At 42.0% G+C, this 24,188-nt stretch overlaps 1 protein-coding gene across 1 annotated transcript in view; it reads right to left on the bottom strand.

Moving 5' to 3' along the window:
• Znf462 (zinc finger protein 462) overlaps nucleotides 1-22,881 on the bottom strand; it is a 179,492-nt gene extending 156,611 nt beyond the window's left edge. Inside the window, exon 1 of the mRNA XM_076564229.1 lies at nucleotides 22,736-22,881. The gene's annotated coding sequence lies outside the window, so the exon portion shown is untranslated. The remainder of the gene's footprint in view (nucleotides 1-22,735) is intronic.
• Nucleotides 22,882-24,188: the final 1,307 nt, after the last annotated feature.

The raw sequence follows: 24,188 nt of genomic DNA, 5'->3' as shown, positions 1-24,188 counted from the left end.
ACTTTTAAAGGAATATAAGTGGTCGCAGTACAGTAGTCTTTTTGTTTTGTTCAGTGGTGAGCATCAAACCAAGAGCATTGGGCATGCTTGGCCACCAATGAACCCCTGAGCTTCATTTATAGCCTTAGCTAAATTTGTTTGTTGTTTGTATTAAACTCATTAGCCATTTCTTATGTTTCTACCATGTGTGTAACATTGGAGAAGACTTTAAAAACCCCAATAGAAGGGCTAGAGAAATGGCTTAGCAGTTAAAAACACTTGTCATTCTTCCAGAGGACTCAGGTTTGGATCACAGCACCCACGTCACATGGCTCACAACTCTCAACAACTCCAGCTCTAAGAAATCAAATACCCTCTTTCAGGCATCTACACACAGATAAAGATAAAATATTTTGCTGGATGTGGTAGCACACATCTTTAATCCCAGCACTCAGGAGGCAGAAGCAGGAGAATCTCTGAGTTTGAGGCCAGCCTGGTCTACAGAGTGAGTTCCAGGACAGCCAAGGGTACACAGAGAAACTCGCTCATTTGTTTGTTTGTTTTTCAAGACAGGGGTTCTCGGTGTAGCTCTGGCTGTCCTGAGATTCCTGGTGTAGACTAGGCTGGCTTTGAACTCACAGAGATCCACCTGCCTCTGCCTCCCGAGTGCTAGGATTAAAGATAGGCACCACCACCGCCTGGAGAGAAGCCCTGTTGTAAAAAAAAAAAAAAAAAAAAAAAAATTCTTTTTAAAAGCCCTCCTAGGTGTGGTAGCATATTCCTAGCACTCATGAGACAGAGGCAGATGGATCTCTGTGAGTTCAAGGCCAGCATAGTCTACATAGTGAGGCCAGCCAAGGATACATAGTGAGATCATGTCTCAAAAAAAAAAAAATCTTAATAGGATTATTATTCATCAACTTGGTTTGGGGTTTTCAGTTTCATTTTTCTTTCTTTCTTCCTTTCTTTTGTTCTCTCTCTCTCTCCTTTCTTTTTCTTTCTCTTCACCCTATAGCTCAGGCTGGCCTCAAACTCCTTAACTCTCCCCAAACTCCTCAATTCTCCCAACTCCTCTTGCCTTAGTGTCCCAAGCAGCAGGATGACAGGTATGAGTCACCCCATATCTACCTATAAAGGACTTCTAGAAGTCAGAACATAGTAGCCCATGCCTTTGATCCTAACACTTGGGAGGCCAAAGCAGGCAGAACTCTGTGAGTTCCAGATTAACCTGGTCTACACAGTAAATTCCAGGCCAGCTTGGGCAACACAGTGAGACCCTGCCAAAAAAGGGAAAAATATTTCTAGTTTATCTACCTGAGAAAACTCTATTGTTGGGTTTATTTACTTATGTATAATCAGTTTATTCCATTTATTTATTTATTTATTTATTTGGTTTTTCAAGACAGAGTTTCTCTGTATGTAACTCTGGCTGTCCTGGAGCTCTCTCTGTAGACCAGACTGGCCTTGAATTTAGAGATCTGAGATCTGTTTGCCTCTGCCTCATGCATGCTGGGATTAAAGGCATGTATTGATACCGCCCAGCCAGTTTATTCCTTTTAAATGGAGAGATATAGTAAGCATATTTAGGACTTATGAACTATTTAGCCAGTGTTTTCTGGGTGTGAGTGCGGGCTCTTCTCACAAGCCTCACTTTTTATTCCACTAAGTGGCTCTTGTCACGCCTGAGATTCAGACACCAGTGGGTGGCAAATTCAGGCAGAGCTTTGCCACAGCCCTTTCCTTCTCCTCTTCCTCCTCTTGCTTTTATCTTCTTGAGACAAGCTCTCACACTACAACCCAGGTTGGCCTTCAATGTACTGTTTAGCCCAGGGCAGAATCAAAATCATAGCCATCTTTCTGCCTCAGACTTACATCAGGTTTTTAATTTTTGAAAACATTTTACGTTTATTTAAGGGTTGGGGTGAGGCGACGTGTGGCAGGGCACACGAGAGGTGGTTGGAAGACAACGTGTGGGAATTGGTTCTCTCCTTACTTTAGGTCGGTCCTGAGGACCAAACTCAGGGCATCAGGCTGTGTGCCAAGTGATTTTATCCACCGAGCCATTTCCCGGGACCTGATAAATAATTTTTAAAAATGAGTTCTTCAGTGTCATGACTCAGGTCAAAGACTCAAGTTACTTTTTAGTGAATTCAGAACTGTTAGGGTGTGTTTTCGCCTTTTTCCTGTTCTTTTTTGTGATGTTGTGGCTGCTCTGCCCTTCACCTCTCCCCAGCTCCCTTTTGGCCTTTTCTTTTTCTTTCTTCTTATATTTTGTTTCTCAGGTTTTAAATCATCCTCTGCAGTGGAAGGTCAAGAAAATCTTTCTTCCGCTTCTCTTTTCCTTCTCTTCCCCATTTATCCTTTTTGCCTGTCTTTCGGACAGCTTGGTGAGCTGGCTTTCCAGCCTCTTCCTTGGCCTCACTTACTTTTGCTGCTGGTATCTAAAATGAAGTCCCTTTGGTTTTTGTTTGTATGTTTGTTTGTTATGGAGAAAATCGTGGCATTAAAAAGGCAGATGACCAGAGTAGCCGTTTTGCAGCCTGCTCTGACATTGGGTCGTTGCAACCCGGGAGTGCCGTGGGACTAGTAGGAGGGCCTCTCCGGAGTCCTTAGCTTTTGAGAATGTGTTTGGTTTCTGTCAGCTGTGGAGGTTACTTATGCGAGAAATCTCTTCCACCCCTGCTTCTGTAAGGTGGGTGCAACATCGAAGAGGCCCTGTGAGCGTCTAGGGTACTTCCTTCATCGTTCATATATCTTACCAGAAAATTCTAAGAAAAGCCTTATTCACGAAATGTTAGAAGAATTTCCACTAAGGTCAGAGAATTAGAGGGTGGGAATGCAGTTTAGTGAGAGATCACTTGCCAAGCATGACAGAATGGCTTAGACCCTTGGGGATGTATGCATTGCTGTTCCCAGCAAAATCAGGATTCTGTTAGCAAGATTAAACACCATATACACAAATATATATGTATAAATATGTGTATAAACACACACACACACACACACACACACACACACACACAGAGAGAGAGAGAGAGAGAGAGAGAGAGAGAGAGAGAGCAATAAATAAAAGGGATTTTTTTTTTTTTTGCAGTCTCCTAATAAAAGTAAACATCCCATCGAGTTTCTGGCCTTTGAGATAATTCTGGGGTAACGATAATAAGGGAATGAAGGGTTAGAAAGACAGAGCTCAGGTTCGTTGTGGTGGTGTGAACAGGAAGCCTCCCTCGAAGGCTTGGGTGTGTGAACACTTGGTTCCCGGTTGGCATTGTTCCGGGAGCTTTAGAAGCGTTAGGAGGTTTAGTCTTGTTGGAGGAAGTACATTACTGGGGTGGGCTTTGAGAGTTTATAACCTCACCCCACTTCCAGTGTTTCCTTAGCAGTGGAGGATAAGCGCTCTCAGCTTCCTGTTCCGGCCACCAGCTTGTTGCTGGCTGCCCTGCCTCTACACCGTACAGGACTCTCATCCCTCTGGAACCACAGCCCAAACGAGCTCTCTCTTCCCTAAGTGCCTTTGATCACGCTGTTTCATCGAAGCAACAGAAACGTAACTCAAGCACCCAGTACCATAATTTGCAAACGCAAAGTAAAAATTCTTAAATGGGGCTGGAGAGGTGGCTCAGTGGCTAAGAGCACTTGTTCTCGTGGAGGACCTAGGTTCAGTTCCCAGCACCCACATGGTAGTTCACAACCATCTGTAACTCCAGTTCTAGGGGATCAGAGTCTTTCTTCTGACCCCAAAGGCACCACCAAATAAATGAACAAATCAAAGAAAAATTTTTTAAAAAATTCTTAAACAGCCTTTTAAGAAATGTTAATAGCATTCATTAGACTTCAAAGACATCCGTGCAAGGTAAGCATGCAAAAATTGACAATGTTTACTTAGACCTGGAGGTGCAGACCTGCAATCTTAGCTACTTTGGAGGCTAAGGAAGGAGGATCGCAAGTTTAAGGCCTGCTTAAGTCACATAGTAAAGTCAATGTTAGGCTGGGCAATTAAAAAAAAAAAAAGCAAAACTGTTTTTGAGACTGTCTCTCAATAATAAAAAGAGAACATACCCCTAAACCTAAATCTGGATATGGTGGTGTACAGCTCCCAGCACTTAGGAAGCTAAGGCAGAAGGACAATGCATGGCTCGGTGTCAGTGAGATTGTTTTCCCACCTGCTGGTCAAATCTTCCTAAGTTTGGATGCATTCCATAGCAGTTAGAGAAGCTGAATGAGATTCCACCCTTTTCTTTCAAAGGGCATCTGGGGGATGGCAGTTCACTGAGGCCAGTGACTCCCCTTGCCTTCAAGGACCTCAGGGTTGCGTTTTCCTACCCTAGCCTTATAACTTGTTGACATTTTGTCTACAACCAGACATCATGGCTGCTCATGTCCACCGAAAACAGAAAGAATGGAGCTAGCAGAAAAGGCTTGTCACTGTATCAAAAATTTACCAGAGTTTCTCTTATATTTCATAAAGCTAGGTGACCAGTGTGTCATGAAGAATTCATGTAGCACAAAGGCCCAGGCATTTGGACTGACAGAATGGCTTAGACCCTTGGGAACAGACACACTGATGCTCCCGGCAAAATTAGGATTCTGTTAGCAAGAGACGAGTGTCAGAGGGTCACCTGGCCGATGACTCGAAGGATGTGTTACTCTGTGAAGCAAGTGGAGACACGACATGGACCAAAATATACCATGGGAATAAAAAAGCCAAACATGTGCCAATCAAGAAAATACATAATGTATCTAAAGAGTGAAATGTACAAGGTATGATACTTAAGGATTTTACTGACAGTTTTAAATTTCATTGATTGATTGATTTTGAAACAAGATCTCACTATGTACCCTTGGCTTGCCTGGAACCATTATGTATACTAGGCTGGCCTCAAACATACAAAGACCCACCTGCCTCTGCCTACAAAGTGTTGGGTAGGACTAAAGATTTGTTCCACCATGTATGACCTGAAAGATTTTAGAAGAAACACACACAAAATTGAGACAGGAGCCAGGCGGTGGTGGCGGTACGCCTTTAATCCCAGCACTTGAGAGGCAGAGGTAGGTAGATCTCTGCAAATTTGAGATCAGCCTGGTCTACATAGTGAGTTCCAGGACAGCTAGGGTTACACAGTGAGACCCTGTCTTAAAAACAAAACAAGAAAACAAAAATTGAGACAGGTCGTTTTCCTTTGTGAAAAGTTCCAATGTGGTAATGTGCTGATTTTGTATATTCATAACCTAAAGATCTGTAACAGTCCTATTCAAATTGCAGCTTTCTTGCCTTGAGAACTGATCCTAGGTTTACGGACAGGAGGAAAGGTACAGCTCATGGGCCCATCTGAGACCCTGGTATTGCAAAGAGAGAGTGACAAACACAGTGTGGGAAGTGCAGGACAATAGCATCCTGACAGCAGATCGGAGAATGGTGTGTACCACAGTACAAAAGACCTGGGAGCGGACTTCAGGCCTGTGAGGATGGCTATACGACAGAGACAGTATTTTGAGCCAATCAGAAATGACTGTAGTTTTGTTTTGGTTTTGGAGACACAGTCTCATGCAGTCCACCCTGACCTCAGACTCACTGTTACACAAAGGATGACCATAAGCGTTTGATCCGTCTCTACCTCTGGGGTGCTGAGATTACATGGTTTAAGTAGTGATGGGGACAGATGTAGGCTTTGTGTATGCTAGGCAAGCGCTCAACTACTTAATCTACCTTTATAGCCCCTTAGGTTTTTTTTTTTTGGGGGGTGGGGGGGGAGGAGGCACAGAGTCTCATTCTATAGCCCAGACTGACCTCAAACCGATAGAAATCTTCCTGCTTCATCCTCTCCTCTCATGTGCTGAAATTACAGGTGTGGTCCACAAAGTCCAACCTACAGTTGATTATTTTTTATTTAATTTTGGAAAAAAATGTCCTCCCTTAGGAAGAAATGCCTTTCTTAGTTACACAAAGTTCAAAAATAAATGCCACATAGATTTACATTGTAAACATAGCAAAGTATCAATAGGAGACTATTTTATAGGCTTGAATATGAAAGGAAGATCTAAAACGACATAATATCCCAAGACTGACCACTGAATATACATAATAAGTCCTGTAGGGAAAGGAAGTTCAAAGACGACCGATAGACTCAGAAAACTATGTGTAATATGTATAGTAAAGGAAATTCATTCTTTTACTTGCAAAGAATCCCGATGATTCAATGAGATAAAAGCAATCTGTATTTTAAAATGAGTATAAATGACCCTCAAGCAGTGCAGTGGAAGGCACCCAAACAGTATAACACACACTAAAAAGGTACCGTCACTGGTGTCAGACAGATGGCTCTGTGGCTAAGAGCACTTCCTACTCTTCCAGAGGCCCTGAGTTCACCCGCCAGCATCCCTCTCAGGAGGGAGGTTCCCAGTGGTCTATAACTCCTACTCCAGGGCATTGGATGCCCTCTTCTGGCCTTTCTGGATACCAGTACACATGTGGCGTGCACACACAGACACACACAGAAATAATAAATGCGTATAAAATCAAAACAGACGGTGTTCATGTTTTCTGATTTTAGAAAGACTTAAGCTTGTTCAGTGTCCAATGCAGTGGAGATATGTTAGGACTTAGAGCATATAGCCTCACACTCACTCAAATTTCTGTATTTTCATGAATATTAACTCATTTCTATTGAAGGGAAAAATTGTGAAATATGTCATCAAATAAGAAAAAATTGTCACATGTCTTTTATTTTTTTTTTATTTTTTTTTTTTTTTTTGGTTTTTTCGAGACAGGGTTTCTCTGTGTAGCTTTGCGCCTTTCCTGGAGCTCACTTGGTAGCCCAGGCTGGCCTCGAACTCACAAAGATCCGCCTGCCTCTGCCTCCCGAGTGCTGGGATTAAAGGCGTGCGCCACCACGCCCGGCCTCGTCACATGTCTTTTAAATGCTACATTTTATATTACTTTATTGTACATTTATGTTGTATATTGCTCATATATATATTTAACTTTTAAATTTTACTTATCTATTTATTTATGTATTTGTGTATATGTGCTGGGGTGTACATGCCATGAAGTGCTTGTGGCCGTCACAGACATTTTTTAAGACTTGGTTCTCTCCTTCTACCATGTGGGTCCTGGGATTGAACTCAGGAAATCAGGCTTGGCAGCACCTTTACACACTGAAACATTGAGAAGACCCACATTGTTTGTTTGTATATTTTAACCATATAATAATGTATAGAAGAGTAAAGAGGACCCTAAGAAAGACACAGGGATCGCCCAACAACAGAGAAATAGATGATGAGATCTACATGAGCAAACTGGGGGTGGGAGGGTAATGGAGGGCAAGGGTCAGGGGAAAGAGAGCTTAGGGGAGAGGGAGGTCCCAGCTGGATCAGGAGCAGTGTGGGAGAATGCAGAGGGAGATACCATGATGAATGAAGACCCTAGGGGAACAGGAAGAAGCAGAGTGCTAGAGAGGTCTCCAGAAATCCACAAAGATACCTCCACTGTAGACTACTGGCAATGGTTGAGAGAGTGCCTGAGCTGACCTGCTCTGGTGATCGGATGGCCGAACACCCTGGCTGTCATGATAGAACTCTCATCCAGTGTCTAATAGAAGCAGATGCAGAGACCCATGTCCGAGCCCCAGATGGAGCTCCGGGAGTCCAATCGGCGAGAGAGAGGAGGGATTGTATGAGCAGAGATGTTGAGACCATGGTTGGAGGAAACACAGGGACAAATAGCCAAACTAGTGGAAGCTCTTGAACCGTGAACCAATGGCAGAGGAGCCCCCATGGAATTGGACCAGGCCCTCTGGATAAGTGGGACAGTTGATTAGCTTGAACTGTTTGGGAGGCCCTCAGGCAGTGGAGCCAGGACCTGTCCTTGGTGCATGGGCTGGCTTTTTGGAGCCTGAGGCCTATGCTGAGATGCTTTGCTCAGCCTTGGTGCAGGGAGGAGGGGACTGGACCTGCCTGGGCTGAGTCTACCAGGCTGGGCTGACTCCCCAGGGGAAACCTTGCCTGGGGGAATAGAGGTGGGAATAGAGGGTGGATTGGAGGGGAGGGCTGGGGGTTGGGAGGAGGGAGGATGGGGGAATCCGTGGCTGATATGTGAAATTAAGTTAGTTATAAAATAAAAATATTATAAAAAATATTCCTACCATAGAGTTAGCATCCTAGTTTTTCAGTGAGTATAAATAGCTTGCTGTAATTAATCACAGAGAGGAATTTCTTGAATAGGTTTTCATATAAAAGTTGACAAATATTCTTCACGGAACTTCTTTGTTTATAATAAGAAATTATGAAAGCAAATTGAAGTTATGTGTTGTAAACATACTTAATATGTAATTCACCATACATAATAAAAATCTTAGAGAAGTAGACTGTGGCCAAAAGAAGTCTCTAGTGGCTGCCTAATCTGCTTCCGTGATCTTTCAGCTTTCACTCTTGATATCTGATTCTGGGTTTTTAATGTTAAGACTAATTAGGATTGCACTACATGTTTGTTTGTTTGTAGACAGGGTCTCAGGCTGCCCAGGCTTGTCTAACTTGCTATGTAGCTGATGCTGGCCTTGAACTCCTGACCATTTGGCTTCCACTTCCCAAGTAGTGGGATTACAAGTATATATCACCTTATCTAGCTTTCCACATTTTTCTTTGACAATTAAATGAAATATTAATCCACAGATGTTTTAACAGATTAAGTGAGACTATTATCTGTGAAAGACCTTTGGCTTCTCTAAAATGTCCCACAAATGTGGGTTTCTTAAATGGCTAACTTCAGAGGCAAGAAACTATAAATTTTTTTTGTCTTTTTTTTTTTTTTTTTTTGTGACAAGGTCTCACTGCAGCCCAGGTTGGCCTGAACTTACTAGAAAGTCTTAGCTGGCCTTGAACTTGGGGCCATTCTCCACCTCCTGACTTTAGTCCCTGGATCCTGGGATTATAGGTGTTATGAATCGCCGGTGGCTTATAATCTTTTATCATTTACCTTCCTCCTAGAAGTTGAAAGAAAGAAGGTTAGATTAAATAATTGATCAATTATTTATGATCAAACATTTTTTGTTTTTGTTTTGTTTTGGAGACAGGGTAGATCTCTGTGTAGCTTTGGAACCTGTCCTGGGACTCACTGTGTAGACCAGGCTGGCCTCGAACTCACAGAGATCCACCTACCTCTGCCTCCCGAGTGCTGGGATTAAAGGCATATGCCACCACCACCTGTAGATGTAACCAACCGTCTTATTAAATAAGAAACACAGAAACAATGTAAAAGAGAAAGCCGAGAGGTCAGAGCTCAGAGCTAAAATCTCACCCTTCCTCCTGCTGTCCCAGCTTCGCGAAAAAGAGGGCTACTTCCTGTCTGTACGCCTTTTTTATAGTATTATTGTTCTGCCTTCTCATTGGTTGTAAACCCAAACATGTGACGGCCTCGTCACTGTCTGAATGTACAGCCCCCTAGATCTTAAAGGCATATGTCTCCAATGCTGGCTATATCCCTGAACACACAGAGATCTATGGGATTAAAGGTGTGTGCCACCACCGCCACACTCTTGCTATGGCTCTAATAGCTCTGACCCCTGGACAACTTTTTTATTAACATACAATCAAAATCACATTTCAGTACAATTAGATTACCACCACAACCACCCGGCTCGATCAAACATTTTTACTTGAAATTTTCATTAAAAAATGGCAGATATGGTTCTGTGTTTTCAGACAAGTTAAATATTTAGTTTGTGTATGCAGTGAATAGAGACAGCACTATTCGCCATATGCCAGCCAGTGTGCAAGGGGCATGGAGGTGGGAAGATGAAGGAAAGGTGGTTCCATTTGTTGAGGGTTATTTTGTGAGATAAGTGAAATTCTGGAACTATTTATAAAATCTGAAGACAGAAAAAAAAGTAATGATGAAAAGTCACAAAATCAGAGAATTGTTTTGTTTTAGGGTTTTTTTTTTTTTTTTTTTTTTTTTTAAAGTTTTTTGCTACAGAGCTCTAGTTGGCCCCAAAGCCTCCCAAGTGCTGGGATTATAGGTGTGTGGTACCATACCCAGCTCAAATTCTTAGTATCTTTGGATTAGAATGAACTAAAATATTTTGTCCAACTTCCCATCCAGTGCAAAAACTTGCTTCCGTGATTCTTGGAAGACTCAAATAGTTTCTCCCCGAGTGAAAACTGCAATTTCCTGATGTTGATGATTATTCTTGAAACCTCGCTAGTGATATTTTTTAAAGTTTCAAGTTCAGCATAACACAAAGTTGAAAGCTGGTTACCACCATACAGTTAATAGACAGAAGCAGAGATCGAATGTCTGATGCCACATAGCTAGTTCAAAGGATGGTAATTTTAACCTAGAGCAGCTTCATCCCAGGGTCCATGTTCTCCATCGGAGCCAATGTACACGCTTTGTCTTCGTTTCTGGAAAGTTTCCAATGATAGAAACTCAATGCAGCAAAAGGCACCTGTCTTTCTTATAACGTTCTCCCTTTCCTTCAGGTTTTGTGTTCTGCACAGACTAAACACAAATGCTCTCTGTCTATCCAGTTTGTTTACAGCAGGCCACCTGGCACAAAAGTTGGTGACTTTGGTGACCCAGCTTTAAGTTCTTGGGGGAAACATGAATGACACCACTCCAGTAAGATTTGTTGCCCTTCAGGAGCATTTCCAGCTCTGGCCACTGTGCACCAGAAAAGCTTCCAGAAGCTCCTCAGTAACGTGTGCTTTATTTTCTTGTAACTTGTTCACAAGCAACATTGAGTCATCAGGATCTGGCCACTGCAGTCAGTACCTCTGGTTTTCATCCAGTTCTGCCTAATTTTGACATATCCATCTTATTAGTGCCCATTCAACTTCTTAGCTCTGTTTTTAAATGTAATTAATTTAATAATTAAAGTATTTATTTAATTGTATTTTGAGATAGGCCTCTTGTGTGCTGTCTTGATGAGTCTTGAACAGTTATGTGGCTGATCTTGAACTCCTGGGGCCCTGCTGTCTCCTGTAATCCCAAATGCTGGGATTACAGGCATATGTCCAGTGATTTTTTTTGTTTGTTTTTATTTTTTTTATTTTTGTTTTTCGAGACAGGGTTTCTCTTGTGTAGCTTTGCACCTTTCCTGGGACTCACTGGGTAGCCCAGGCTGGCCTTGAACTCACAGAGATCTGCCTGACTCTGCCTCCCGAGTGCTGGGATTAAAGGCGTGCGCCACCACTGCCCAGCTGTTCAGTGATTTTTTTAAGATATAAAATTGAATTAAAACCAAAACAGACAAAAACAAAAACAGACTTACAGGGGATAAAGACAGGTCAGTGAAAGAATACTTGCTCAATCTACACAAAGCCCTCGATTAGATGCCCAGAACTGGGGAAAAAAATGTGATAGGGCCTCACTCTGGTGCTCAAATTGGCCTCAAAATCCTGGGCTCAGATAATCCTTTTGCTTAGGAGTCACCAAACCTGGCTGGATTTAAACTTTTAAAAAAATCAAGATTTTATCATTTGTCTCTCAAATACAATTCAAAATTGCTTTTGGTTTATCACTCCAGACTGTCAAACCTTTTCGGTTTGATATTGTTTTCCAATTTATTAGATAGCTCTTCAAGTTTTATGAAACCTTCAGTCCCCAGGGCCCGATGCTTCTGTGCTCTCTTTTGAGGGATTGAGGGAAAACGAGGGAGTTTGGAACTGTGATACTAATGACCTCTTCCCAAGTTGGAAGAGGTTCATTAATCAATCCTCTTTTGTTATCATTGATCAATCAACTCTCTTTTGTTGTCATCATTCGATAAGGGATGACTTCACCTATTAAGTTAGCATCCCACCTACGGTATTGTAAGAAACAGAAATGTGTCCCCTTTTTCTTTTCGAAAGACAACCTATTTTTATTATATTTTATATTTATTTGTGTGTGCATGTACGCTCACATTCACACCATGATGTGTGTGTGTGTGTGTGTGTGTGTGTGTGTGTGTGTGTGTGTGTGTGTGTGTAGGTCAGAGAACAACTTTCATGAGTTAGTTCTTTCTTTGCACCATGTATCCATGTGTGTCCCAGGGATCGAACGCAGGTCATCAAGTTTGGCAGTAATCGCCTTGACCCACTGAGTCATCCCACCAGCCTGAAATCATATTCCTGAAACTTCCATTTTCCTGTCCTTGTGAATTTGGCCTGGTTTGTTCTTGCTGAACCCACACTGGATCTGAGAGTCATCCCATTTCCTCCTCTAAGCTCACAAACTCTTTTATCTTCCTGCTTGCCCCCTTTTTGTTATTGTCTAAGAACTTAGGTAAAATTATAAAAAGAAATTCAATTACAAAGGCAGAATTATTCAAATAAATCTCAACAACACACATCCACACAAATGAGTAGAAAAAAATAGCAAGAACACACATAGAATTTGCATTCAGCAATGTGTAACATGGATTTTACATGTGTGTTTGGAGTGGGCCAAATGATTCAAACATATCGTTAATGGCATGGCATGGTGCTCAGATCAACTGAAACCGATTTCTGTGGGTATCTCTAGGTATTTATGCATTTTCCCATTTATCTATATACATTTATTTTACTTTTGTTTTTGAGACAGGGTCTTTCTATGTAGCGTTGGGTGCCTAGAACTAGCTATGTAGATCAGGCTGGCCTTAAACTCAGAGATATGCCTGCTTCTGCCACTCCAGTGCTGGGGTTACAAACGTGCACCATCACACCCAACTTATTTATTTACTTTTTGAGGCAGGATTTTATGTAGCAGAGGCTGGCCTTAAACTATTGAGATATCAGATGATGACCTTGAATTGCTGATCCCTCTCTCCACATCCAGAGTGCTGGGATTGCATGCCTGCATTATCACAGCCAGCTGATTTTTTGTTTGTTTGAAAAAGGACCATAGTAGGGGGTGGTTCAAGAAATAATAAAGAGAAAGAAAGAATGGCATGCATATAATTGTCCTTCTTTTTTTAAAAGGTTTATTTATTTATTATGTATACAGTGTTCTGTTTGCATCTATTCCAGCAGGCCAGAAGAGGGAGCAAGATCTTATTACAGATGGTTGTGAGCCACCACGTGGTTGCTGGGAATTGAACTCAGGACCTCTGGAAGATCAGCCAGTGCTCTTAACCTCTGAGCCATCTCTCCAGCCCCCATCTTTCATTTTTTTCTACATAGAAAACTTGAAGATTTTCCAGAAATTTCTAGGTAGATGTCTTCAAGCAAGATGTTGTAATTTCTAATATTTGTTATATTTTGTTACTCTGAAACCATTATAAATATTACCTAAGAAAAACCCTCACATAGTATATATTTTCTCTAATTTATGAATGCTTTAAAAACATCACCTGATCATTTGCCTAAATGAACTACTAGTTTATAGTCCAGACAGTTTCCAATCAGTGGTGAAGAGCCAATGTCGCTAAAATCAGGTTTACATTACCCTCCATCGTAGATACCTACACTACTGAGCCCATCCCTTGGTTCACCTGGAGCTCTGATGGGAAACTCTGGGGCATGCAGATGCCTTCTCGTCTCAAGGATCTGTGCCCTGGTTAGTTTTTATTGTCAATTTGACACAATCTAGAGTGGAGTGGGAAGAAGGAGTCAACTGAAGAATTGTCTTGATTAGGATGGTCAGTGGCTGTGTCCGTCTTGATTGATAATTGATGTAGAAGGACCCAGTCCACTCAGGGTGGCTGTAGCACAAATCTTAAAAGGTCTTACTAATAGCTGGAAGATCAGAGAAGCAGAATAAGCCACAGCCACCTCACCTTGCCAATTCCTCAGCTGATCCTGTTTCCTCAGACTGGAAGCCTCTGAGTCCTCATCCCAATGGATCTCAGCTGAACTGCTGCTAAAAGCTAAAAGCTTAATCAGTCCCTAGTTCCTGGTTCTCATGCCTTATATACATTTCTTCCTCTTGCCATCACTTCCTGGGATTAAAGGCATGTGTCCCCATGCCTGGCTGTTTCCAGTGTGGCTTTGAACTCACAGAGATCCAGACGGATTTCTGCCTTTGGAATGCTAGAATTAAAGGTGTGTATGCCACCATTTTCTGGCCTCTATATCTAGTGGCTGTTCTGTTCTCTGACCCAAGATAAGTTTATTAGGGTGCACAATATTTTGGGGAACACAATATCACCACAGGTGGCAACATCCCTAGACAGGTACAAGACAGCTAGCAAAGCATGAGCAGGACAGTGGGTCAGAAAGGAGTTCCTCTATGGTCCTGCCTTGAGTCCCTGTCTTGACTTCCCTCAGTGGTAGATTGTGACCTGGAAGTGTAAGCCAAATAAACTCTTCTCCAAGTTACTTTTGGTCATAGTCTTTATCACAGCAATGGAAAGCTAACTAGAGCTCTGTGCATGTTTGTTTTTCTACCTGGGAACTTGTGTTAGCACCACAGAACATGTATAAGGCAGTGCAGAAATGTGATGTGTTTAATGTGCTTGATAGGAAACTGACAACCAAGGAGTCTGTGACTACCTACCCTACTTTGAATCTTCTTTATGTATGCGTATGGATGCATTCATGTGTATGTGTGTGTGCGCGCATGTGTGTGTGTGTGTGTGTGTGTGTGTGTGTGTGTGCGCGCGCGTGTATGGAGGACAGAGGACAACTTTGGATGTTTTTGAGAGCCTCTGTCTGTTTATCTGTCGCTGTTTCTCTGACTTGGAGCTCTCTAGGTAAGCTTGGCTCCATTATCTCTCCCCAGCACAGAGATTACCAGCATGCACTACCATGCTCAGCTTCTTTTCACATGGGTTCTAGAGATCAAACTTAGTTCTTATTTGGTAAATGCTTTACTGACTGAAGTACCTCAGAAGCCCGCCCTCCACCCTTTTGACAGATGTGAAGCAAGTTCTACATGATTTCTCCGAGGACCCTCCAGAAAACCTCAGCGGCCCCGGGAAAGTAATATGCTCAGCAATATGTAGTCTTTCACCCAGTCTCATTTCAGAGTCTACTTTTGGAAAAACACAGTTGGGTATTCTCTTTTACCAACCCTACTAAAATTTCAATGCACTTGGTTAGGAAATGACTGCTTGTAGGAAGTCCTGTCTATGGCTCTGGCAACAGGGTGGTGGAGTAGAGGAAAACTGCTGTTGTCGAAAAGTGTGGAACTGAGTCAAACATCCCAAACTTGAGTTAGGTCTCAATGAATTATTTCAATATGCGCTGCAGTTGACCTGAGAAGCTGAGCTCTTATATTGTGATGAGCTATACAGCCAAGGGTCCTCTGTGGGACACAAAGCATTTTCCTAACTTTAATTGTTGGAGAAATCTAAGTTCACTCTTCAGATTCTTTATCTTGATACCTAATTCATTTTCTACATCATCCTGTCATGTGCTTTTAAGTAACACACCCACAGACACCCCTCCACACCCCCACACACATACGAGAGAGAGAGAGAGAGAGAGAGAGAGAGAGAGAGAGAGAGAGAGAGAGAGAGTCAGTCCAAACCATGCATCTATAACAGTGGTTCATGACTCTTTAGGGGTCAAACCACCCTTTCACAGGGTCACCTAAGACCATTGGAAAACACAGACATTTACATTATGATTCATAATAATATCAAAATTACAGTTATGAAGCAGCAATGAAATAACTTTATGGCTGGGGGTCACCACAACATGAGGAACCGTGTTAAAGGGTCGCAGCATTAGGAAGGTTGAGAACCAGTGATCTGACTCTCCCCTGTGACTTCCATTGCTATTTAGCACCTGTACTTGGATGCCTAATAGGCATCAACTGACCATATCCACACTGGATCCTTGATTTCTTACCCACCCAAGCCCCACCCCTATCTTCTCTGACAGTATGGAATAGCTTCATTTTGTTTTTTAAACCCTCAGCCATCAACATGCCTCACTGTTTCAATATTCAGTCCATCATTAATTCTTCCCCACCCTGACCCTCATTCCCACCCACACTATACACATGTGAAAGTATACCTTTCTTCTAGAAAATCTTTACTTTTGTATGGTTAATCTGGGCCTGGGTACCATCATCTCTTGACGAGTCTGTTCTAATAACTTAATGACTAATGTCTCTACACTTCTACTCTCCATCCCTTACAATTTGTTCTGAGTGACCTTCATAAAAGTATTAGTCAGATGCTGCTGGAGTGTGTAAAGGGTCTGGTCCTGTGGAACAGTAATTGCAGAATCTTCATGACTTGGGGCAACAATAGGATATCTGAGATGAGCTTTGATGAGGGCCCTGTGATGATGGTGTGCCAGAGGCCAGGGCCTTGAATCATATCAACAACTCATTGCAATGAACATTGTGTGGGTCGTGCTGATTAGACAAAAGGTGTATACTTCATGACACACCACAGCTCCTGATGCCCCTTGGATGAATGAGGAGGTGTTGGAAAGATGGAGGAGCAAGATGAGTTTTTTTTTTAATTAATTTTGGGGGGCATACTGCAGGGGTGAGGAGCAGATATGGAGGCACTGGGAGGTGAGCAGAATTGGGGTGCATGATGTGAAATTTCTAAAGAATCAATAAAGAATCATTATGTTTTAAAAATATGAAGTCAGATGAAGTGGCTGATATGCTATGGTAACTCAATAGAAAAATTCCACTGTATGCTGGATGATCTTAGGCTGTAGCATCTTTCTATGACTTTGTTACTACTTCTCTTCTGCTTGTATCTTCTACTCCCTCCGTCTTTTCAGATGGTTGTGATTTCACTGGGTTGCTATGTCTTATGGGATTCCTGCACTTGCTGTCATATATCCTTAGGGACACTCTCTTTATGAAGGTCTCTCTCAACTCAAATATCACTATATTGAGGTGCTTTCCTTTACCTCTATCATATCAGCTTCCCACACAAATACACACTCACATGTGAGCACACATGTGTATTAAGGCCCTGTTCGTGCTGCCTGACATAATTTCTTTCTTTTGGATATTCTCTCTCTCCACCAACCAAAGCATGACTTCTGTGAAATCAGGGACTTTGGTTTATTCTGTATATATGCCCAACACCACACTTTCTGGTATAAATCAAGCACCCAACAAATATGCTATTAATGAGGTAATGAACTAATTCTAAATCAAGGAATTTTGGCCTACCAGATCTTTAATCTGCCTTTCCCTCAAGAACAACATCTTAGTTGACTACAAAAAAGTAAAAAATATGTTATAAGTTGTTTCAAAAAAAGACTGGCCGGGCAGTGGTTGTGCACGCCTTTAATTCCAGCACTTGGGAGGCAGAGCCAGGCAGATCTCTGTGAGTTCAAGGCCAGCCTGGTCTACAGAGTGAGTTCCAAGAAAGGCACAAAGCTACATAGAGAAACCCTGTCTCAACAAAACAAAACAAAACAAAAAGACTTACTCTTTTGTTAAAATTTTAAAAATTAAAATTTTATTTTCAGTTATGTGTATGCATGTGTGTCTGCGTGTGAGTATATCCATGAAAGTGCAAGTATTCACAGAGACCAGAAAAGGGCATTGGATTCCTTGAAGCTGGAGTTACACACTTCTGGGAGCTAGCTGATGTGGGTGCTTGCTACCAATCTCAGATTCTCTGAAAGAGCAACTAGTGCTCTTAACCAATGAGTTGAGAGTTGGGAGTTGGAGTGAGTCATCTCTCCAGCCTGTGTCTTTCACAGTAAATTTTAGTCTTTCAAAGTTGCCTATCAACTCAAATTATTAGTGCATATGTAGGAATGCTTATGTTTAAACATTTTCTTTTTTAGTAAGTTTAATAATACACACTATTTGTACATATTTGTTTAGACCAACTTTATATTTACCTTCTATTTTTTATTTCAATCTTGATGACATTTTACTTGAGTATTCTGCTCTGTTCTTGGTACACTGTGTTCTAATAGGATTTGGATTTAGGAGCAGAAAAGACAGTAAAAGCACCTTTCCATTACCCATCAGAATATCAAGAGAAAAAGAAGGGACAACTAGATACCAATTTTGTATTTGCACAAATAGCCAAGACATGAAGTCCCACCCTTTCATCTTCTCTACTCAATCAATATGTGCTCACTGCAATATACTTTCTTCACTCATCTCAATTAGCCATTGTTTCATTTCCAAGTCAAATTATTTAGCTAATTACAAAATATTTATTTAAAGTTTACAGACACATGGATGTTCCCTTTTAATTCTTTGAAGCTGATATCAAGTTTTTTTCCATGTTTACCAAAGTAATGAGGACTGACATTTCTTTGACATCTGTCCAGTAGAAGACTGATTTAAGCTTTTCAAGCATCTCTCTTCAGCCTCAAGTACAAAACTGTAATTCATGCTCAACTGCTCAACTGTACATCATAGTTGCATTCTTTTCCCTGCAATGATTCTTAGTCATTTCATTTGTAAATCTTTCCAAATTCATAAATGACTCCCCTCTCCCCATTTGATGATATTTGTTTATTTTGGTGGTTCAGAAGTGTTTTATTATTTTCTGACCAACAGAACAACACTGTTTCTTTCTTTTATCAAATATCTCATTGTTAGAATAAAGATATAGTGTATATTACAAGCAAATCAGCTCTGAACAATGATGATTTTAGTGTTTCTATCCTGTGAAAATAGGGGTTGATTTGTTTTTGGGGGGCCCTACCCTCCATCTCCATCTTAGTGTGAATAGCCACCTATGGAGCCTTCTGGAAGGTTTCTGTCATCCTCCAGAATACTTTTTTATCAACAAGATGGAAATGGAAGGGGCAAGTGGAGGAAAGGGTAGACAGTGACAAGAAGATTGGGCTCACTAAGCACTTGTCCTGGGCCAGGAGTGTGCTACAGCTGTACACAAATCCAGCTTCCGGGGCCTGGGGGTCCGGCGGGGTGGAGTGGAAGAGGATGAGGGAGTGGAAAGAGAAGCGAGTCTGCATGGGAACTCTTCCGTTGCTGCTGTGAGAGGTGAGAAGGAGGAAAGAGTCACTGTGGTTGAACACCAGCAGAAGCGATGCCTGCCTCCGTAAGAACATCTGCAAGAAGGAACTTTTTCAGAAAAACCATAATTCCCACAAAAGTAGGCTAGCAGCAGCCTGAAGGAGATGTCTTGAGAGATTACACCATTCAGAGAGGTTATGAAAGGTTTCTTTAGGAAGGACAAGTGAGATCTGAAAAAGTAAAAATAAACAAACAGATAAAAAGCCCTAAGTGAAGAAAGTAGGGTGGGTGTGCAAATGAGAATGGACTCAAGGGGCCAGTGTGCAGAAAATACAGATACATGGTGGCCTGGAGAAGCTAAAGACAGGATGCTGGATTGGAGGGCATGAGGAGGAGAAAGCTGAGAGGTATTTGGAGCCCAACCAGGTGAACTTAAACTTGCATACTGTGTTCAAGAATGGAGAGTGGGCCAGTGAGATGGCTCACTGGGTAAAGCTGCCTGCTGCCAGTCCTGATGACTGGACTTCAATCCCTAGGCCCCACATGTTGGAAGGAGAGAACTGACTTCTGCGAGTTGTCCTCTGACCTCTACACACACATCATGGCACTCACATATGTGTGCGCGCACGCGCGCGCGCGCGCGCGCGCGCGCGCACACACACACACACACACACACACACACACACACACACAATTAACTGAATGAATAAATGTGAAAAAAATTTTTTAAGAGAGTGCAAAGTGAGCCAGGCAGTGGTGGTGCATGCCTTTAATCTCAACACTCAGGAAGCAGAGGCACGCAGATCTCTGAGTGTGAGGCCAGCCTGGTGTACAGAGTTCCAGGACAGCCAGAGCTACACAGAGAAACACTGTCTCAACAAAAAACAAACAAACAAACAAAAAAAAAACAATACAAACAAACCGAACTGTGGAAAATGCTGATGCTATAATGTGGAGTGTCAAGGTCAGAACAGACAAGTTGGAAGGCGTTGCAGCCATGGGCAGGAGATGTTGAAGATACTGTCTCTGGACACGGCAGTATCTGCAGAAACAGGCGATCAAAGCATGTTCAAGACGTGGAGAACACGCTGTTGACCAGAAACATTGCAGAAGAAAACACTGCTGTAAAGAATAGAACTCAGAAGCCATGGGAGCCGAGGCATGGCTTCCTGCCTTAAGTGAACAGAGCAACACAACAGTGGCTCCTTCAGTTCTCGTTCAGAAAAACAAAGTTAAGAGGAGTTATATTAATTTTAATTTTTATGTGAATATCCTAGGGTAATGAAATGATTCTATGCAGTCTTAGATGTGCACCGAATTTAATCTCTGAAAATTGTTGGTGTCAGGACTTATTACCATTCTTTACCTTGTTTGCATAAGTGAGCTATTCAATGTGCCCTAGCAGGAAAATTAACAATCTAATTACTTTAGCAATCTAACATTGTTTAACGGTTCAGTCTCTCCAAACTCTATGTTCTTCCTCCTTTCCTGTCTCCCTTCCTTCCTCCCCACCCCCTTTCTTTCTTTTTGGACACATAGCCCAGTCTGGTCTTGAATGAGCAAGCCTGTCACATAATCTTTGCTATTTCGACATGTATTATTGCTGTTTTGCTGAGGATCAAACCTAAAGTCCTACTCACTCTAGTAGGCACTGTACCATTGAATTACATCCTTGGCATTGCTCACTTTTTAAAAAAATTCATGTCATTTGTTCATTTACAAACACATCTAGTATATTCTCTGAGCTTAACTCATTTTTCAAAGATATTTCACCACTTAAAGTATCCTTCATATTTATTGCATAGCTGAATTAAAGTGTCCTTATTTTTTAAGCACTTGGTGCCTGACAATAAAGAAAGGTATAGTTTATGCAGACCCAAAGTGCAAGGTTTGGGGCTGGAGGGATGGCTCAGTGGTTAAGAACCTGTTCTTCCAGAGGACCCAAGTCTGTTAGGTCATAACCTCCTGTAATTTCAACTGAAGGGGATCTGACACCCATTGCTGGCCTCCTTTGGCACCCGCATACATATGGTACACACTCACACAGACATACACATACATAAAAAATGAAAATTAACCTTAAAAAACAAACAAAAACCAAATTGCGAAGTTATCATGTAGCTTCTACGAGTTTGCCAGTAGAAATGGCAAATTCTTCCTGGCCCGCTCACTAGTGGCTGTGACAGACCACAGACAGAGGTTTGGACACCTCAGATGTTCTCCCCCAAATGGTACTGTTAAAACCTCTGTGAAGGTCACAGACAGAATGGAAAGAATGACCACAACACAACCAAGTCTGATTTGCTCAGTTTTACCTATAGGAGAAAACTTTTTTTTCCCCCTGTGGTTTTAAAAACGTTAGGGAATAATTTTCAAGGAAAATTAAATTAAAATTGAGCTGTGCTTTTGCAACTGTCAGCATGAGTGAAGCATTAATACTTTACCAGTTCACTTATTCTCTACCCCATATTTGAATTTGAGTTTTATAGTAATTTATAAATGTGTCTAGAATGATGACTTAGAAGCAGAGGTTTGTTTGGTTTTTATATATATAGTGACGTGGTTGGTTTTAAGATAGAGTCTTGGGTAGCCCAGGCTGGCCTTGAACTCCCTGTGTAGCTAAGATTGACCTTGAACTTCTGGGATTACAGATGTGTTCCAGTGTACCTGGTTAGTGGGAGTTGAAGATGCCTTCCCGTGTGCTAGGCAAGCACTGGAGCTACAGAACTAAAGTCCCAGCCCCTACTGATACAATTGGTTCTCCTGGAGTTGAGGACGTTCTATGACAAAAAAAAATTCCCTTCACAGATAATTTCAAACTACCACTGTGAAGTTCTGTAATGGACTCTGGAAAAGTGGTTTTGCAACAATGCAGGATTCTAAAATGTCACCTGAGTCATCAGCCTGGTTAAGTTTGACTATCTAAGTATTGTCACAAAGGTTTCAAGTGTCAAACGAACAAAGAATGTTTGAACAATCAGGAAACCTCAATCACCAAGTGTGCCAACCAAATGAAACTCACGTCTTTTTTTTCTACTTAAATTATCATCATGAGAACTCTAGGAGTCTTTGGATAAAAGAAATACTGAAATATTTTCATTCGGTTATTTTCTAACACACCAAATAAAAGCCATCATATGAATTTGGGTTGATTCATCTAGCAAAGAAAAAGTTAAGATTTACATCTGTAACTTTCAGCTCAGTGATATGGTACTTAACTACCACACACAAGGCCCTGGGTATCTCCATCTCTCTCTCCAGTTATCTACAAATGCTCCAGGGCTGATGACTAAACAAAACCCACGCCCCTCACACACTTCCTACTTCTTTATTTCTAGAAGGTCATGAAGAAAGAAAAACCACACTAAGAATGGGGGCTCTTAGGTTGAACTGAGTAACAGCCTACCGAGTTGCGAAGAATATGGTTAGACTGTAAGAGTGCTTTTCTTTTCCTGGAAGTCTGTTGAAATCACAGCCTTCTCTCTCTCTGTCTGAGGTCACTTTGATGTGACTCTGTCATAGGCCTAATGAGCTGCACTCCTTGACCACATGCTTTAGCTTGTCATGACAGATGGGGGCAGGGGTGTCTTAGCTTACTGAGCAATGTGCCAGCCTTGAAACCCAAACATTTACAGCGTCACTGAGCCGATGACTGATTACTTTAGGTAAGGGGACATCACAATCCAGGGAGGGAGGACTCAGGATGAGGGGAGGGCACTGGAAAACTCATCTGCTTGCTTGAAAAGATCAGCTTAACCCTGGCTCAAGATTCTCATTTCCCACTGTGTCCTGTCTTCAAAAATAAAGAAGAAGAAGAAGAAGCCAGTAATGAGCACATGTGTGTCATAAATCACCCTGGCGATTGTTAGGAAAAAATGAGGAAGGGTTCGCAACAGTCTCAAAGGGCCCTCCCCGGCTCATTTCACTCACCTTGAGAAGAACCTCTTGAGGAAGGACACAAAAGCTATTTCCTTCTCGCTTCCTATACCGGTCATCAGCCGTGTTCTCTTTGGACTCCTGGCATCTGGGCCCAGTTGCTGGGTTACAGGCAAATATAATCAAAACAAACACTAAAAGGTACTCTTTTGGCTCTGAACGTGTTGGAAAGGTCTTCTGCCCTGCTGCTTCTGGGCCACCGGTGACTTTCTCATTAGTTGGTGTCCTTTGCTTTCCTTCCTGCCGTATAACTCTTGATTAGGAACTTGTGAGCAGAAGTGGCTTGTCATGAGACCATTAGACCTTCAGACCTCTGCTCCAACTTCCTGCTGAAGAACGGAACATTTAGCCTGCTCCCAGTGACACTCTTTTAACAGAATGTGCCACCCTACCCTCCCATCTTCTGAGAACTGGGTGCTGCAGTATGTCCTTTTCACAGTAGCCTTAACCCCTTGCTCCCATTTTTTTCCACTTACCAAGGACAAATTGCCAAGGAAACAAATGGTATTTTCCATTCAGGACTATGGTGCCAGGTTCAGAGATGCACTTCCTGCCTCTCGGCTCTTGTGGTGTGTTGTTATACTATATTTGAACTTGGACAGGAAAGCTACAGGCATGTTTTGAAGTTTGGGAAATAAGATCTATGACAAAAGTCAATCTATTAGCCAGTTTGTCCAGAGTATTTTATTAAGGTCCACAGGGTGCCAAGCACTTTAATAGAGTCAGGGCATTCCAGAGTGCTCTGCAGAAGTCAAAGAAACCAGGGTGATTTGTCCTGGAGAAGGGCGAGAGGAACTGTCATAAATCCTCCAACATTTAAACAGGTTTTTTCTTGAAAGGGTAGGAAGTGAGTGGACTCCAGCTCTGCAAAGGAAGAAGCGCGAAGAAACACACTTTGAAACACAGGCTTTCTGTTTATTTCCACCAGTGTGAATGTCTAAATACTTTGATGTTGTTCCTAGAAAGATGGTCACATATCCTTTCTGGAAACCCAGCCCGAGCGGCTTGAAACGGTCCACTTCTGCATGGCCCTGTGAGTGTGCATGGGTTATATGAAGTCAGGAGTGGGAATGACTTTTGATGTAGGTGACGTCTAACCATGACTGAACTTTGAAAAGCAAACATTCAGTGTGCTTCTAGAAAGGTCACTGGTAAGTGTTTTTATTCCTGTGTTCTGTAAAATTCGAGCCAAAGATGACAGGATATCTTTTCCAGGATCACCAAAAATAAGAGTGTTAGAACCAAGCACATATTTTTCAAGTGTGTGTTGTATTTTATTAAAAGTGTGCAGGCTCTGAAATGAGTTTTCCCTCGTGGCCTTTCCAAAGCTGGCTTACACTGGGTTTTCTCTTTTTCCTCTGTTCCTTTTCCTTCCATCATTGTAACCGCTACTCATTGACTTCTTGCTGTGCCTAGCTTCATGCTCTGAGTATTAGTATAAATTCGT

The sequence above is a fragment of the Peromyscus maniculatus genome, chromosome 2, assembly GCF_049852395.1.
Source record: "Peromyscus maniculatus bairdii isolate BWxNUB_F1_BW_parent chromosome 2, HU_Pman_BW_mat_3.1, whole genome shotgun sequence".
Lineage (NCBI taxonomy): Eukaryota > Metazoa > Chordata > Mammalia > Rodentia > Cricetidae > Peromyscus > Peromyscus maniculatus.
The sequence above is the reverse complement of the archived record's forward strand: the minus strand, read 5'-3'. Positions and strand labels throughout refer to the sequence as shown.